The sequence below is a fragment of the Cherax quadricarinatus genome, chromosome 1 (genome assembly GCF_038502225.1).
Source record: "Cherax quadricarinatus isolate ZL_2023a chromosome 1, ASM3850222v1, whole genome shotgun sequence".
NCBI classification, from domain to species: Eukaryota; Metazoa; Arthropoda; class Malacostraca; order Decapoda; family Parastacidae; genus Cherax; species Cherax quadricarinatus.
This window is the reverse complement of record NC_091292.1, coordinates 27,581,639-27,596,802: the sequence shown is the minus strand read 5'-3', so window position 1 is coordinate 27,596,802 and position 15,164 is coordinate 27,581,639.

The window sequence follows — 15,164 nt, the reverse complement described above, 5'->3', positions numbered from 1 at the left end:
TCCAGTGAAGTGTTAATAACGGATAAGTAACTACTATAGTCATAAGATATGAAACGAGTGATGGTAGCATTGAGGTGCAAGGAATCACAGCATACATAAATTGAGCATACAACCGTTACCTCTACTAAACAGGAAATAATCTTTTCCTTAGAAGTGTAGGGGGAAGTTAGCGTAGGCCTAACTAAGTGAAGTGTGGCAGTGTGGGCAAGTCTGCCGGCTCACACCCACCCTGCACCCACCACCCACCCTACACCACCACCCACCCTGCACCCACCACCCACCCTGCACCCACCACCCACCCTGCACCCACCACCCACCCTGCACCCACCACCCACCCTGCACCCACCACCCACCCTACATCCACCACCCACCCTACACCCACCCTACACCACCACCCACATACTGCAAACTTGGTTCGTATAAATACATCTTGCATATTACTGGCACCAGCAAGAGAAAGGTAAAGTGGAAATCAGTTTTCTTCCGTGGCATACAGTGTAGTAGGATACAGACAGGATGTCAGTACAGCATATCTGTGGGACATGTAAAAAAATCCTTGGAAGGAAATCCAGAATCACATGCAACCTATGCTCTTCCAAACACCATATCTCTTGTACTAGACTAAACACAGCCTCAAAAAATGACCTCGAACTAGCAAGATGCTTCTGGTTGTGCAATAAAGATGTAGAACTTTGGGCATGTATCAGAAAGGTACTAAGGAGAGTAATACATGATAAAAATAATCAAGAAAACAAGGATGACCTCTTGGATAGTCTACCAAAAATATATAAAACATGGGAGCAAGAGATAGTGTATCAAAAAATGCAGAATGTCCATACCACAACAGATGACTCGAAACTATCTAGTCACCCACATGGTGCTAAGCCAGACCCATCCCCCAGTCATAGCACTAATACCCACAGTGCTGGTGCTGGCCCAGGCTCCCCCAGGCATAGCACCAATACCCACAGTGCTGGTGCTGGCCCAGACCCAGCCCCACCCCCCCAGCCCCAGTGCTGACCCAGACCCAGCCCCCAGCCTTACTGCCAGCCCAGACTCTCCTAGGGACACTACCCAAACCACCACAAAAACAGTAAATATACAACCATCATTGCACAAGACCGTGGCCCACAGTACAGATGTTGGAGAGGAGTCTCCTCCTTCCTCTACTGGGGAAAGTAGATGGAATCCAGGACGGGGTGGCCCTGGCTTGGATACTGGGGATTATAATGCAGTCCCAGAACCTGCAGAAATTGACAACACACCTCCCAACAATTCTCAACCAAAGGTGAATTTGTGCAAATATTATGCTTGGGGCATCTGTAAGCATGGAATAACAGGGAAAAAAAAATGGGACATGCAACTTTGACCATCCCAAAAAATGTAGCGACCTCCTGTCTAAAGGAGTGTGTCGTTCTTCCTGTACTTTCTTTTACCCAAAAATGTGCCACTCCTCGGTCCTCCAGAAGCAGTGTTACAACATCGAGTGCCCTGCATACCATCTAAAAGGGACCAGGAGGCACAGACCCCACAAGACAAACAATAGTAGCTACGACAACCCAACTCCAGGTGATTTTTTAGTGGCAGGAAACGAAAAAAGAAAATGGAAGGAAATAACAAAAATAGTCCACCACCTTGGAGCCTTGTTGGACTGGAGGCGCAGCCAGTGGCCACCCATGGCCCTCCAGAACAACAAACACAGAATACAACCTCGTTCATATTTGTTAATATACAGGGCCTTAAGCCATCCACCAACAACAAAATACCTTTTATCAGTGGACTTCTAGTGGAGTCTAATGCAATGTTTGCAGCCTTCACAGAGACTCACACAAAAGATCACTTTGACAGTGAAATATGGATAAGTGGTTACAACCTTTTTAGATGCGACAGAAAAAACAGGCAACAAGGGGGGGTTGGCCTGTATGTCAAAGAGTCCCTTATCTGCACGGAGTTGCTGAACACCACAAATGAGGTAGTTGAAGTTCTATCAATAAAGATCAAGAACCAAAACCTAGTCATTGTGGTTGTATACAAGCCACCAAATGCAACCTCCCAACAGTTCAAGGAACAGCTACTGAAAATCGATTACTGTTTGGAAAACCTTCCAGCTCCATCCCCAAACATCTTACTGCTTGGTGATTTCAACCTAAGGCATACAAAATGGAAGAATGTAGCAAATAATGTTATAGCTGAAACAATCCCCGGAGGTAGCGCAGATGAAAGGTCACACACACATGAGCTACTAAGTCTCTGCGAAAAACACACCTTAAGCCAGCAGATAGTGGAGCCAACAAGACTAGAAAACACACTTGACCTTATCTTCACAAATAATGAGGACCTGATAAGAGACATAAGAATATAAAAAACAACTAATTCCGATCACAATCTAATCGAAGTCCAGACGTACATGCATAGGGGTCCTGAACAGCAGAATGCATGTACCTGTGAAGGTGTCTTCACAAAATACAATTTCAACAACAAGAACATCAACTGGCACCAGGTAAACCATGTCCTAAACGAAACATGTTGGGAAGATGTCTTAAATGACATGGATCCAAACCAGTGCCTTGAAAGGATCAACTTCCTGGTAGCCGAAGCATGTTCTAGGCATATTCCCCTAAGAAAGAAGAAGAGCAGGAGTAAACTGGAGAGAAAAAGACGCTCCCTCTACAGAAGACGACGAAAAGTCACTGAGCTCCTCAGGAGTGCTAGAATATCTGATACACGAAAGGAGGCGCTGACCAGGGAAGTGGAAACTATCGAACTTAAGCTAAATGACTCTTACGGGAACCAGGAGAGGCAGGAGGAGCTTAAAGCTATTAGTGAAATTTTAAGAAATTCAAAATATTTCTTTTCATATGCCAAAAACAAGGCAAATACCACATCTAGTATCGGGCCCTTACTCAGACAGGATGGGACTTACACAGACGACAACAAGGAAATGAGTGAAATATTGAAATCCCAGTACGACTCTGTGTTTAGTGAACCACTAATCGGTCTGAGGATCGACGACCCAAATGATTTCTTCATGAATGAGCCTCAAAACTCCATAAATGTATGCCAGATTTCCGACATCACCCTAACTCCGATAGATTTCGAAAAAGCCATTGACAACATGCCTATGCACTCAGCCCCAGGCCCAGACTCGTGGAACTCTGTTTTCATTAAGAACTGCAAGAAACCCCTCTTGCGTGCCCTAAGTATACTATGGAGGAGGAGCTTGGACATGGGTGAAATTCCACAGTCACTTAAAACAACGGATATAGCCCCACTCCATAAAGGTGGCAGCAAAGCATTAGCTAAGAACTATAGACCAATAGCTCTGACGTCCCACATCATAAAAATCTTTGAAAGAGTGCTAAGAAGCAGGATTGCAAATCACCTGGATTCCCAAAATCTGCACAATCCAGGGCAACATGGGTTCAGGGCAGGTCGCTCCTGCCTCTCACAACTACTGGATCACTATGACATGGCCTTGGATGCACTGGAAGAAAATCAGAATGCAGATGTAATATACACAGACTTTGCAAAAGCATTTGACAAATGCGATCATGGCGTAATAGCCCATAAAATACGTGCTAAAGGAATAACTGGGAAAGTGGGGAGATGGATCTTCAACTTCCTAACAAATCGAACACAAAGAGTAGTGGTCAACAGAGTTAAATCGGAGGCTGCCATAGTGAAGAGCTCTGTTCCACAAGGCACAGTACTCGCCCCCATCTTATTCCTTATCCTCATATCAGACATAGACAGAGATATACACCACAGCACCGTATCATCCTTTGCGGATGATACTAGGATCTGCATGAGGCTGTCATCTGCTGAGGACGCGGTTAACCTCCAAGAAGATATAAACAAAGTTTTCCAGTGGGCAACGGTAAACAATATGATGTTCAATGAGGACAAATTCCAATTACTCCGTTATGGAAAACTGGAGGAGATAATAACTAGAACAGAGTATACTACTGACTCCGGCCATACAATAGAGCGGAAAAATAATGTAAGGGACCTGGGAGTAGTAATGTCTGAGGATCTCACTTTCAAGGATCACAACAGTGCCACGATCGCACGTGCAAAGAAAATGATAGGATGGATAATGAGAACTTTCAAAACGAGAGATGCCAAGCCCATGATGATCCTTTTCAAATCACTTGTTCTCTCTAGGCTGGAATACTGCTGTACATTAACATCTCCATTCAAAGCAGGTGAAATCGCAGATCTAGAGAGTGTACAGAGATCCTTTACTGCACGTATAAGTTCTGTCAAGCACCTTAACTACTGGGAACGCTTGGAAGCACTTGACTTGTACTCGTTGGAACGCAGGAGGGAGAGATATATCATAATCTACACTTGGAAAATCTTGGAAGGAATGGTCCCAAATCTGCACACAGAAATCACTCCCTACGAAAGTAAAAGACTGGGCAGGCGATGCAAAATGCCGCCAATAAAAAGTAGGGGCGCCATTGGTACACTAAGAGAAAACACCTTAAGTGTCCGGGGCCCAAAACTGTTCAACAGCCTCCCATCAAGCATTAGGGGAATTGCCAATAAACCCCTGGCTGCCTTCAAGAGAGAGCTGGACAGATACCTAAAGTCAGTGCCGGATCAGCCGGGCTGTGGCTCGTACGTCGGACTGCATGCGGCCAGCAGTAACAGCCTAGTTGATCAGGCCCTGATCCATCGGGAGGCCTGGTCATGGACCGGGCCGCGGGGGCGTTGATCCCCGGAATAACCTCCAGGAGGACGCGGATTCCAGTTAGTAACACTCGTATTCAAAGAGAACATAAGCACCTCCAAAGCAATACCATTAACCTGGACTGGGTCACCACGGATGCCATCCCTGGAACAATTAATAAGCAAGATAAGAACGTTCAAAACAAAACTCACCTGTACCCTCAGTTTACCGCGACAGCGAACACATTCTCTTTACTCCATCGATTACCTGGAAAAAAAATATATAAACCATATAAGAAACACTGGATGAAAGTTCAGAAGGTGAAGGAACCTAGTGGGTATAAAAAAAAAAAAGGGTAGGCGCGTGCGCGCACACACTATGCATGATCCGCCAGTCTTGAAAGAATGTGGATGTGGAAACAAAAATTACACAAGTTTAGTATTTTGGCGCAGTGTGCGAGCGAGACGCCCTACTGCCCTGGAGTACAGAACCTGTAAAGCCAGTTGATATGACTTATGAGCCTAGGGATTTCATGAGCTAGGAATCTATCCCTGTAAGCCCAACTAGCGAGTACAATTTAAATTATATTTTAGGTCAATGGATAAATATTTCTAAACATCTAAAACGTTTGCCCCCACACACTATATTACGTGATATTTGAGTCGAACCGTCCTTGATACAGTTCACAACGAATAAAATGCAAGGATCCATCATCCGTGACAAATTAAACACACTTAGCAGCATAAAACAGAAGTACTCATGATATCAAGTATAAAATGCTTCATGAGATCGACGGGTTAGATTTACGTTACTTGCTGGAATACTTTGTGAGTGCTGTACATTCTTAAGGTGCATAAATATATATAATGAGATATTCAGACTTAGAGTATGCGAAATATATGGCCTGCACATTCCCGAGGCTCAATGAGACATTTAACGCTAACACTTGAGCACTTGAGTGGTAAGTGGAACGCAAAAAGAGGTGGGAAAGGTGAAGTCCATATTCAGACGACTTAAGAGTGGGTATGATCGGAACCTGAAAGACATAAATCAGTGAAACCGGCTAATTAGAGTTTCGAGTAAGGACTATGAACTGTGCATCGATCTTGGTAAATAAAACCAAGCGAGTACTTGAACACGGAGGCAGTGATCCATATTACAATTGCAGAGAAAATGATGATGCTCTTCAAGGCACTTGTAAGTTCTAGATTTATAATACTGCACACTAAAAGCTCCAGCTAAGACAGGCGAAACTAGATGTGGATACTGTGTAAAGAACTTTCATTACCCATATAAATTCAGAAAATACCTAAATTATTGGGAACGCCTAAAATACCTTAAATTGTACACAGTCTGAAGTGCAAGCAATAAAGATAATTTACACACACAAGTGCAAAATATCCAATGAAAAACAAAGGAATATAAATTATACAGAGATAATTTGGTACTCATTAAGGTCCTAGGCTCTATAACAACGATTCTCCAAATATAAGTGCTATTATCAACCAGCTTCAAGACGGAACCTAAACTCTTCCAAACAATTCCTCATCAGCTGAGCTGTGGTGCCTACACATGGGACTGTCCGTGCCGTGACCACCAACAGTCAGGCAGTCACTTATCTGACCTTCATCGAGGGGACGATGACCCCTTTAACCATTACCAGGCAGAAACGGACAGATAACCACTCATAGCCCTAAGCAGAATAGCTCCAGAACTCATTTTCCCCTTGCCTACGAAGCACTACTATGTATAAAACTCACGACCTCCTGTTGTCATACAGGGAGTGCTGTATAGTGTCCTGTTCTTTCTTCTATTGACAATGCCATACACTAAGAAACTTACTGGCAAGCTTTCACGCGTGTGTTCAGATTTACGGGTACTAAAACATGTATGTAAATTATGGTCTTTACACACGCGAGAAGATTCAGCACAGTAATTTTTACTCTCTCTCTCTCTCTCTCTCTCCCTCCCTCACACACACACACACACACACACACACACACACACACACACACACACACACACACACACACACACACACACACACACACACACACACACACACACAAGGCCAGGCTTTTGCTTACAGTTCTGAAGCCAAACTCAAAGTGTGAGTCAGTGTCTTCATGTCAGCATAAGGAACTTCATAAAGCATTTCGTAACAACCATTGCGTCTATGAGACTTTGATCTTCCAACTGACACTAGACACGTTAATGAGTTATTCCAAACGCGTTTATCATCTTGAAACATCCGCAGTGCATTATTAACACTAGCCATCTCAAAATTATTTATATCACTTCTACTTAATAACAATCACTTTCAAATATTCTCACCACCTTGGTGGATCTTTTAAAAAGTTCCAAATATTTACTAACATCTCAAAATGAAAAGTACCACTTACAGCATTTTTAACACACAAACAATACCTGCAGAAACAAACAATACCTCTGCAAGTGTGCGTGACACTCAACATATCCACAGAGACACGTGCTACACATTCCTGGCACTCACAGTGCCAACTTGCTCGGCCCTCCCACTACCAACTCTATTTCTGCTCCGTCAAATACTTCGCTTTCCTTACCTACATACATGCCTATTCTCTCACTGGCTAAACATTCACAACATAAAAACCAGCGTTAAAACAGCTATAATATACGCAATACCAATTTGATTTATATATGAGCTCATCCGCACTTCGTTTAAGTTTTATCATCGACCACAATGTCCACCACCTACTTACCGTATCACCCACCTGTTTACTACAGATCATTGTCGTGCTACTGAAGACTCCCAACTTAGGCTGGCATATTTCATTTCCTCGTGTTTGTAACCCTTTTGTGGTTGAATATGACAGGTAAACATAGGATGCTATGGTTTCCACAATGCAATTATATCAAATAAAATAACAGAACTATGCTGCAGTACCCATTTTTTAAATTAAAATATATTAGTATCCCTATCACGACTCACGAAATCGTATTAACACGATTGCAAACAAACTACGGAACGGGTGGGGGTTGAACCCACTCACCATATGTGCTGGTAGCACACAATAGAAATACTGACGAAGGTTTAAGGCATAAATGTTCACAGAGTGTTCTACTAGTACATGTAGTTCCCATAGCTCCCCTGATCTCATCACTAATACTACCCACTAGCTTCATCACTCAGTACTATCCAATACGATTTCTCTCAAATATACAAAGACTAGTTTGAAAAATCAATATCATCAACAATGACAGCCAGCTCACCTACCACCTCTCCGTACGACCACTGTGTCACCACCACTAACTCCACCTGTCACTACATCCACTAACCTCCACCAACGCCACTTGCTTCATTAAGTACTTGTCTCAGGGTTACAGGGTGTGAGGGATGAAGCTGATCCACGCAGTCAGGGTGAGTTACAACACAATCTAAGCTTTCAACACAGCACGCACATACACTGATATGATCACATTATATTCATATTAATTTTATATAGTGGAAAGACGTAAACCCTTAGGGCCATATATTTCCTGGAGACTGGGGAGTAGTCAGACATCAATTGATCCAATGATGGGAAACGGAGCTCCAATTCTTGGATCAAGATCCCTACACCAGTAACACTGCACCTGCTGTCTTGATGGTGTTACACTCCCAGAGGAAGCACATATTACCTTTATAAACAAGCTGACACAAAAAAGGTGACATTTTTTATTATTAATTTGATCAATATCGAATTTAGTGGATATCGTCGTTACTAAACCACTTAATATAACTTATGGTGTACAATATTATCACAAACTCGGTGGACTTCTAAACTTGATACTCACCTTTTTATTATTATATTTATTATTATTAAAAATTTAAATTCTCAGGTTTACTTATACACGACCTCTAAGATAATTTTCTCAGAATGAGGGGGGAACGGCAGCTTTTTGAACGTAAATTTAAGAACTTTGTAAACATTACTTAGCATTGCTGATTTACTTAAAAATTAAGTACGCTCTCTGTCCTACGAGGTTGTAAACCTTAAGTAGTACTTTCTGAGGCAGCCTTCCTGTGATCACACCCATTACACGGTCGACATTCACGACTTCCCAGCGACCCGGACACCCGTGTAATGCAGTGTTCGTGTTATACCTTAGTATACCCCACGGTGGCAGTAAATCTTCCGGGGAGGCTACGGAGAAATAAGCCTAGAATTACGGGGTAATTACGGAGAAATGAGTATAGTATTAGGTATATGGTGGGACTCCGCCACGGATACTTACACTCTTGCTGATAAAATAAACAGCACAGACCTTTATTGCATGACGTGAAATTCTATTTTGAAAAAATATAATTCTTAAGTATGTTGATCACGCAAGACATCCAGGATGGGTGAGTGTCCTTATGTTTATATACCAAACATTCTTAGACCAGGAAGAAACTTATTACAATTAAAATAATACACTTCTTAAAATGTTCAACTAGACACATACGTGGAGAAATAACTGAACGGCAGGCGATGTGTGGAGATGTACCTTTGATACCTTGACGAGTTTCGACAGTTTCTACTCCCAGAGGGCAGCCCTGGGCCAGGCTTGTCTGGTGTTTGCTTATGTGGCTCAGAATATATACACTCAGCAGGAACCTCACTCCTTTTTTTTTATTTGAGAGATTAAAGTAGTCCTAATGCTAGCGTTCAGGTGACTTTCAGCCTTAATGATTCAAGTGTAGTTTATAGGGTCTATATACCTAACTAGCAACATATTGTTGTCCTTTATGTAACTGAAATAGACTACACTGAAAGGTACATAAACCTGAAAGGAGGGGCTTTATTTATCCGAATTCAAAACAATGAATGCCCACGCGATTTACTAAAAGAATAGAAGCCACTAATTAGTCTCACAACTGTTATAGCCTCAGCTCTCCTATAAACATTTAAAAAATTTCCTTCTTTCCGAGGATAAAACAAACTGTAGTTTAGGTGGTCCATTATAACGATAATAAACACGACACCGTGGTATGCCTTTGCACAATAATAAATGACGTAACTGTAGAAGCCATGATGGATCTACAAGACTGCTCTACCTGTACTCTAGACAGATGTAACCACTGATGTATCAGATGCATCACTGCCCTGGTAGCCTGGCTCTTTGGAGGATGACCCGATTAGCAAGGCCTGTTAGTGCTAGCAGAACGCAGTCCTATGAAGGCGCCCCAAGTCCGGCTGATGGGGAACTTACTTGAGGATCAAAGCACTGGATCAAGACATGGAATGAAACTACCGCCATACTCAAAACACCCACAAACAATACTACCACTATGTTAAAACTTGTTACAAGGTTTTCTCATTGAAAGTCTAGCACTATGCGCACCAGTCAGTTGATATAACTCAGCCAGTTTCGCTAACTGTGCTGCAATACAAACAACTTATTCCATAACAGTAGTTTCAACAGGTGGAAGCCATCCACGGTGGCAAAGTGGTCATGGTATCGGAAAGGCAATCAAGTACACCCAGGTTAGACTCTCCACTAGTGTGTATATCTTCCAAATTGGGTAAAGCTGGTTTTCGTAGTATATCTTCCGCACCGCCTTGTCGTAAAATTCCAGCTAGTTCACAAACACCTCCCGAATGGAAAGATATGTTTAGCTAGCTTCCTGGGAAGACGTGCTTAGCTAGCTTCCTGGGAAGACGTGCTTAGCCAGCTTCCTGGGAAGACGTGCTTAGCCAGCTTCCTGGGAAGACGTGCTTAGCCAGCTTCCTGGGAAGACGTGCTTAGCCAGCTTCCTGGGAAGACGTGCTTAGCCAGCTTCCTGGGAAGACGTGCTTAGCCAGCTTCCTGGGAAGATATGTTTAGCCAGCTTCCTGGGAAGACGTGCTTAGCTAGCTTCCTGGGAAGACGTGCTTAGCCAGCTTCCTGGGAAGACGTGCTTAGCCAGCTTCCTGGGAAGATATGTTTAGCCAGCTTCCTGGGAAGACGTGCTTAGCTAGCTTCCTGGGAAGACGTGCTTAGCCAGCTTCCTGGGAAGACGTTCTTAGTCATCTTCATGGGGAGATGTGCTTTGCCAATTTCCTGGGAAGACATGCTTAGCTATTTCCCTGGGAAGCCGTGCTTAGTCTTCAAGAGAGAGCTGGACAGATACCTAAAGTCAGTGCCGGATCAGCCGGGCTGTGGCTCGTACGTTGGACTGCGTGCGGCCAGCAGTAACAGCCTAACTGATCAGGCCCTGATCCATCGGGAGGCCTGGTCATGGACCGGGCCGCGGGGGCGTTGATCCCCCGAATAACCTCCAGGTAGTCATCCCCCTGAGAGGACGTGCTTAGCCATCCCCTGGGAAGACGTGCTCAGCCATCCCCCTTGGAAGACGTGCTCAGCCATCCCCCGGGAAGACGTGCTCAGCCATCCCCCGGGAAGACGTGTTTAGCCATCCCCTGGGAAGACGTGCTCAGCCATCCTCCTGGGAAGACGTGCTCAGCCATCCCCCGGGAAGACGTGCTCAGCCATCCTCCTGGGAAGACGTGCTCAGCCATCCCCCTTGGAAGACGTGCTCAGCCATCCCCCGGGAAGACGTGCTCAGCCATCCCCCTGGGAAGACGTGCTCAGCCATCCCCCTGGGAAGACGTGCTCAGCCATCTCCCAGGGAAGACGTGCTCAGCCATCCCCCTGGGAAGACGTGCTCAGCCATCCCCCTGGGAAGACGTGCTCAGCTATCCCCTTGGGAAGACGTGCTCAGCCATCCCCCCTGGAAGACGTGCTCAGCCATCCCCCGGGAAGACGTGTTTAGCCATCCCCTGGGAAGACGTGCTCAGCCATCCCCCTGGGAAGACGTGCTCAGCCATCCCCCTTGGAAGACGTGCTCAGCCATCTCCCAGGGAAGACGTGCTCAGCCATCCCCCTGGGAAGACGTCCTCAGCCATCCCCCTGGGAAGACGTGCTCAGCCATCTCCCCGGGAAGACGTGCTCAGCCATCCCCCTGGGAAGACGTGCTCAGCCATCCCCCGGGAAGACGTGCTCAGCCATCCCCCGGGAAGACGTGCTCAGCCATCCCCCGGAAGACGTGCTCAGCCAACACCCGGGAAGACGTGCTCAGCCATCCCCCGGGAAGACGTGCTCAGCCATCTCCCCGGGAAGACGTGCTCAGCCATCCCCCTGGGAAGACGTGCTCAGCCATCCCCCGGGAAGACGTGCTCAGCCATCCCCCGGGAAGACGTGCTCAGCCATCCCCCGGAAGACGGGCTCAGCCATCCCCCTGGGAAGACGTGCTCAGCCATCCCCCTGGGAAGACGTGCTCAGCCATCCCCCTGGGAAGACGTGTTCAGCCATCCCCCGGGAAGACGTGCTCAGCCATCCCCCGGGAAGACGTGCTCAGCCATCCCCCGGAAGACGTGCTCAGCCATCCCCCGGGAAGACGTGCTCAGCCATCCCCCGGGAAGACGTGCTCAGCCATCCCCCGGGAAGACGTGCTCAGCCATCCCCCGGAAGACGTGCTCAGCCATCCCCCGGAAGACGTGCTCAGCCATCCCCCGGGAAGACGTGCTCAGCCATCCCCCGGGAAGACGTGCTCAGCCATCCCCCGGGAAGACGTGCTCAGCCATCTCCCAGGGAAGATAAGCCTTCCTACCTGTCTATAACAATAACAACATAAAAGATAGAGGTCTGCTCTCCAGCAATCACTCTGACCCTTCCTCTAAGTGAATTTTCACCATCCCAGAGGAAATGTGCATTAAAGAATAAACTTATTCCACCACAGACTAAGAAACAGAGGGGAAAGGAACAACATAGAAAACGGGAATCGTGGGAACTAAGGGAATAAAGAGCCGACGAAGGAGTGGGGAGAGTAAGGAGAAACTCCCGACGTTTTGTCCAGGCAAAGTTTTTGATTAGATCTGAACTGATGGGGAACACACAAAAAACAAGAGAGCCGCAACCACAACAAGGAGAGAGTCTGCAAGACAAAAGACTAAGAGGGGGAGAGAGAGAGAGAGAGAGAGAGAGAGAGAGAGAGAGAGAGAGGGTGGGGACAAACAGGCAAATAGTGCAACTTGTCTGGTTCCGTAAGAATCCGAATAAAACAACACCCCTGTACGGCAAGCACACCCAGTAACAACACTGACAAGAAGTGTGTCAAAATATGTCAGCGGCAACACCAGAACAGGAAATTCATCTGCTCCCTAAATCAATAAACACAGGAAAGACTCTGGGACCTAAAGGTCATCCTTGGAGTGCCACCTGGCTGAATGAACCCACTGACTTCACTCCACCCTCCTCTCATCAGCTGGGTTAAAATAGGTCTCTTAGTGGAGGCAAATGCAGTTGCAACTCACACACACACACACACACACACACACACACACACACACACACACACAGTTAACTACAGCAAGAAGTTGCTGAATAATGAACCTCCGTGGCACCTGTCATTGGGTGTTCAACCTCTCCATTATTTGGCACCAGTCACTTCATGTTGAGCCCTTCCATTATGTGGAATAAATCACCGGAGGCTTTACCTTTCCAATATGTGGCACTGGTCACTGGACGATTAGCCTGTCCACTATGTAGCGCCAGTCACTGCACATTGAACCTCTCCACAACGTAGCACCAGTCACTGCATGTTGAACCTCTCCACAACGTAGCACCAGTCACTGCACATTGAACCTCTCCACAACGTAGCACCAGTCACTGCACATTGAACCTCTCCACAACGTAGCACCAGTCACTGCATGTTGAACCTCTTCACAACGTAGCACCAGTCACTACATGTTGAACCTCTTCACAACGTAGCACCAGTCACTGCATGTTGAACCTCTCCACAACGTAGCACCAGTCACTGCATGTTGAACCTCTTCACAACGTAGCACCAGTCACTGCACGTTGAACCTCTCCACAACGTAGCACCAGTCACTGCACGTTGAACCTCTCCACAACGTAGCACCAGTCACTGCACGTTGAACCTCTCCACAACGTAGCACCAGTCACTGCACATTGAACCTCTCCACAACGTAGCACCAGTCACTGCACATTGAACCTCTCCACAACGTAGCACCAGTCACTGCATGTTGAACCTCTTCACAACGTAGCACCAGTCACTACATGTTGAACCTCTTCACAACGTAGCACCAGTCACTGCATGTTGAACCTCTCCACAACGTAGCACCAGTCACTGCATGTTGAACCTCTTCACAACGTAGCACCAGTCACTGCATGTTGAACCTCTCCACAACGTAGCACCAGTCACTGCACGTTGAACCTCTCCACAACGTAGCACCAGTCACTGCATGTTGAACCTCTCCACAACGTAGCACCAGTCACTGCATGTTGAGCCTCTCAACAACGTAGCACCAGTCACTGCATGTTGAGCCTCTCAACAACGTAGCACCAGTCACTGCATGTTGAACCTCTCAACAACGTAGCACCAGTCACTGCATGTTGAACCTCTCCACAACGTAGCACCAGTCACTGCATGTTGAGCCTCTCAACAACGTAGCACCAGTCACTACATATTGAACCTCTCCACAACGTAGCACCAGTCACTACATGTTGAGCCTCTCCACAACGTAGCACCAGTCACTACATGTTGAACCTCTCCACAACGTAGCACCAGTCACTACATGTTGAACCTCTCCACAACGTAGCACCAGTCACTACATGTTGAACCTCTCCACAACGTAGCACCAGTCACTACATGTTGAACCTCTCCACAACGTAGCACCAGTCACTACATATTGAACCTCTCCACAACGTAGCACCAGTCACTACATGTTGAACCTCTCCACAACGTAGCACCAGTCACTACATATTGAACCTCTCCACAACGTAGCACCAGTCACTACATATTGAACCTCTCCACAACGTAGCACCAGTCACTACATATTGAACCTCTCCACAACGTAGCACCAGTCACTACATATTGAACCTCTCCACAACGTAGCACCAGTCACTACATATTGAACCTCTCCACAACGTAGCACCAGTCACTACATATTGAACCTCTCCACAACGTAGCACCAGTCACTACATATTGAACCTCTCCACAACGTAGCACCAGTCACTACATATTGAACCTCTCCACAACGTAGCACCAGTCGAAATGCTGAACCTGGATGAATCAAATCTCAGCTGTGACATCACACTTAATATTTCTGATATCTCTGACCAGGTATAGCACCAGGGGCGAATGAATGGCCCCATGACCTTTGACCGGGCACTGCACCAAAGGCCTATAATCTGTGTTGCAAAAACACCGATCACCTAGTGTGGCAACAAGGCCTGATAAACACTATTAATCTACACTGACGCCTTAGTCGTTACTTGTAAGACCTGACTCTGAAGAGATGGTGCTCCTAAGAAGGTGGCCAGAGCGCTTCTAAATCAAGGCCAGCATACCATGTGGGTAGGTGGGTATATAGAAGGGGGTTCATTGGATGGATAGATGGAGTGAGTGAGTGAGTGAGTGAGTGAGTGAGTGAGTGAGTGAGTGAGTGTGTGTGTGTGTGTGTGTGTGTGTGTGTGTGTGTGT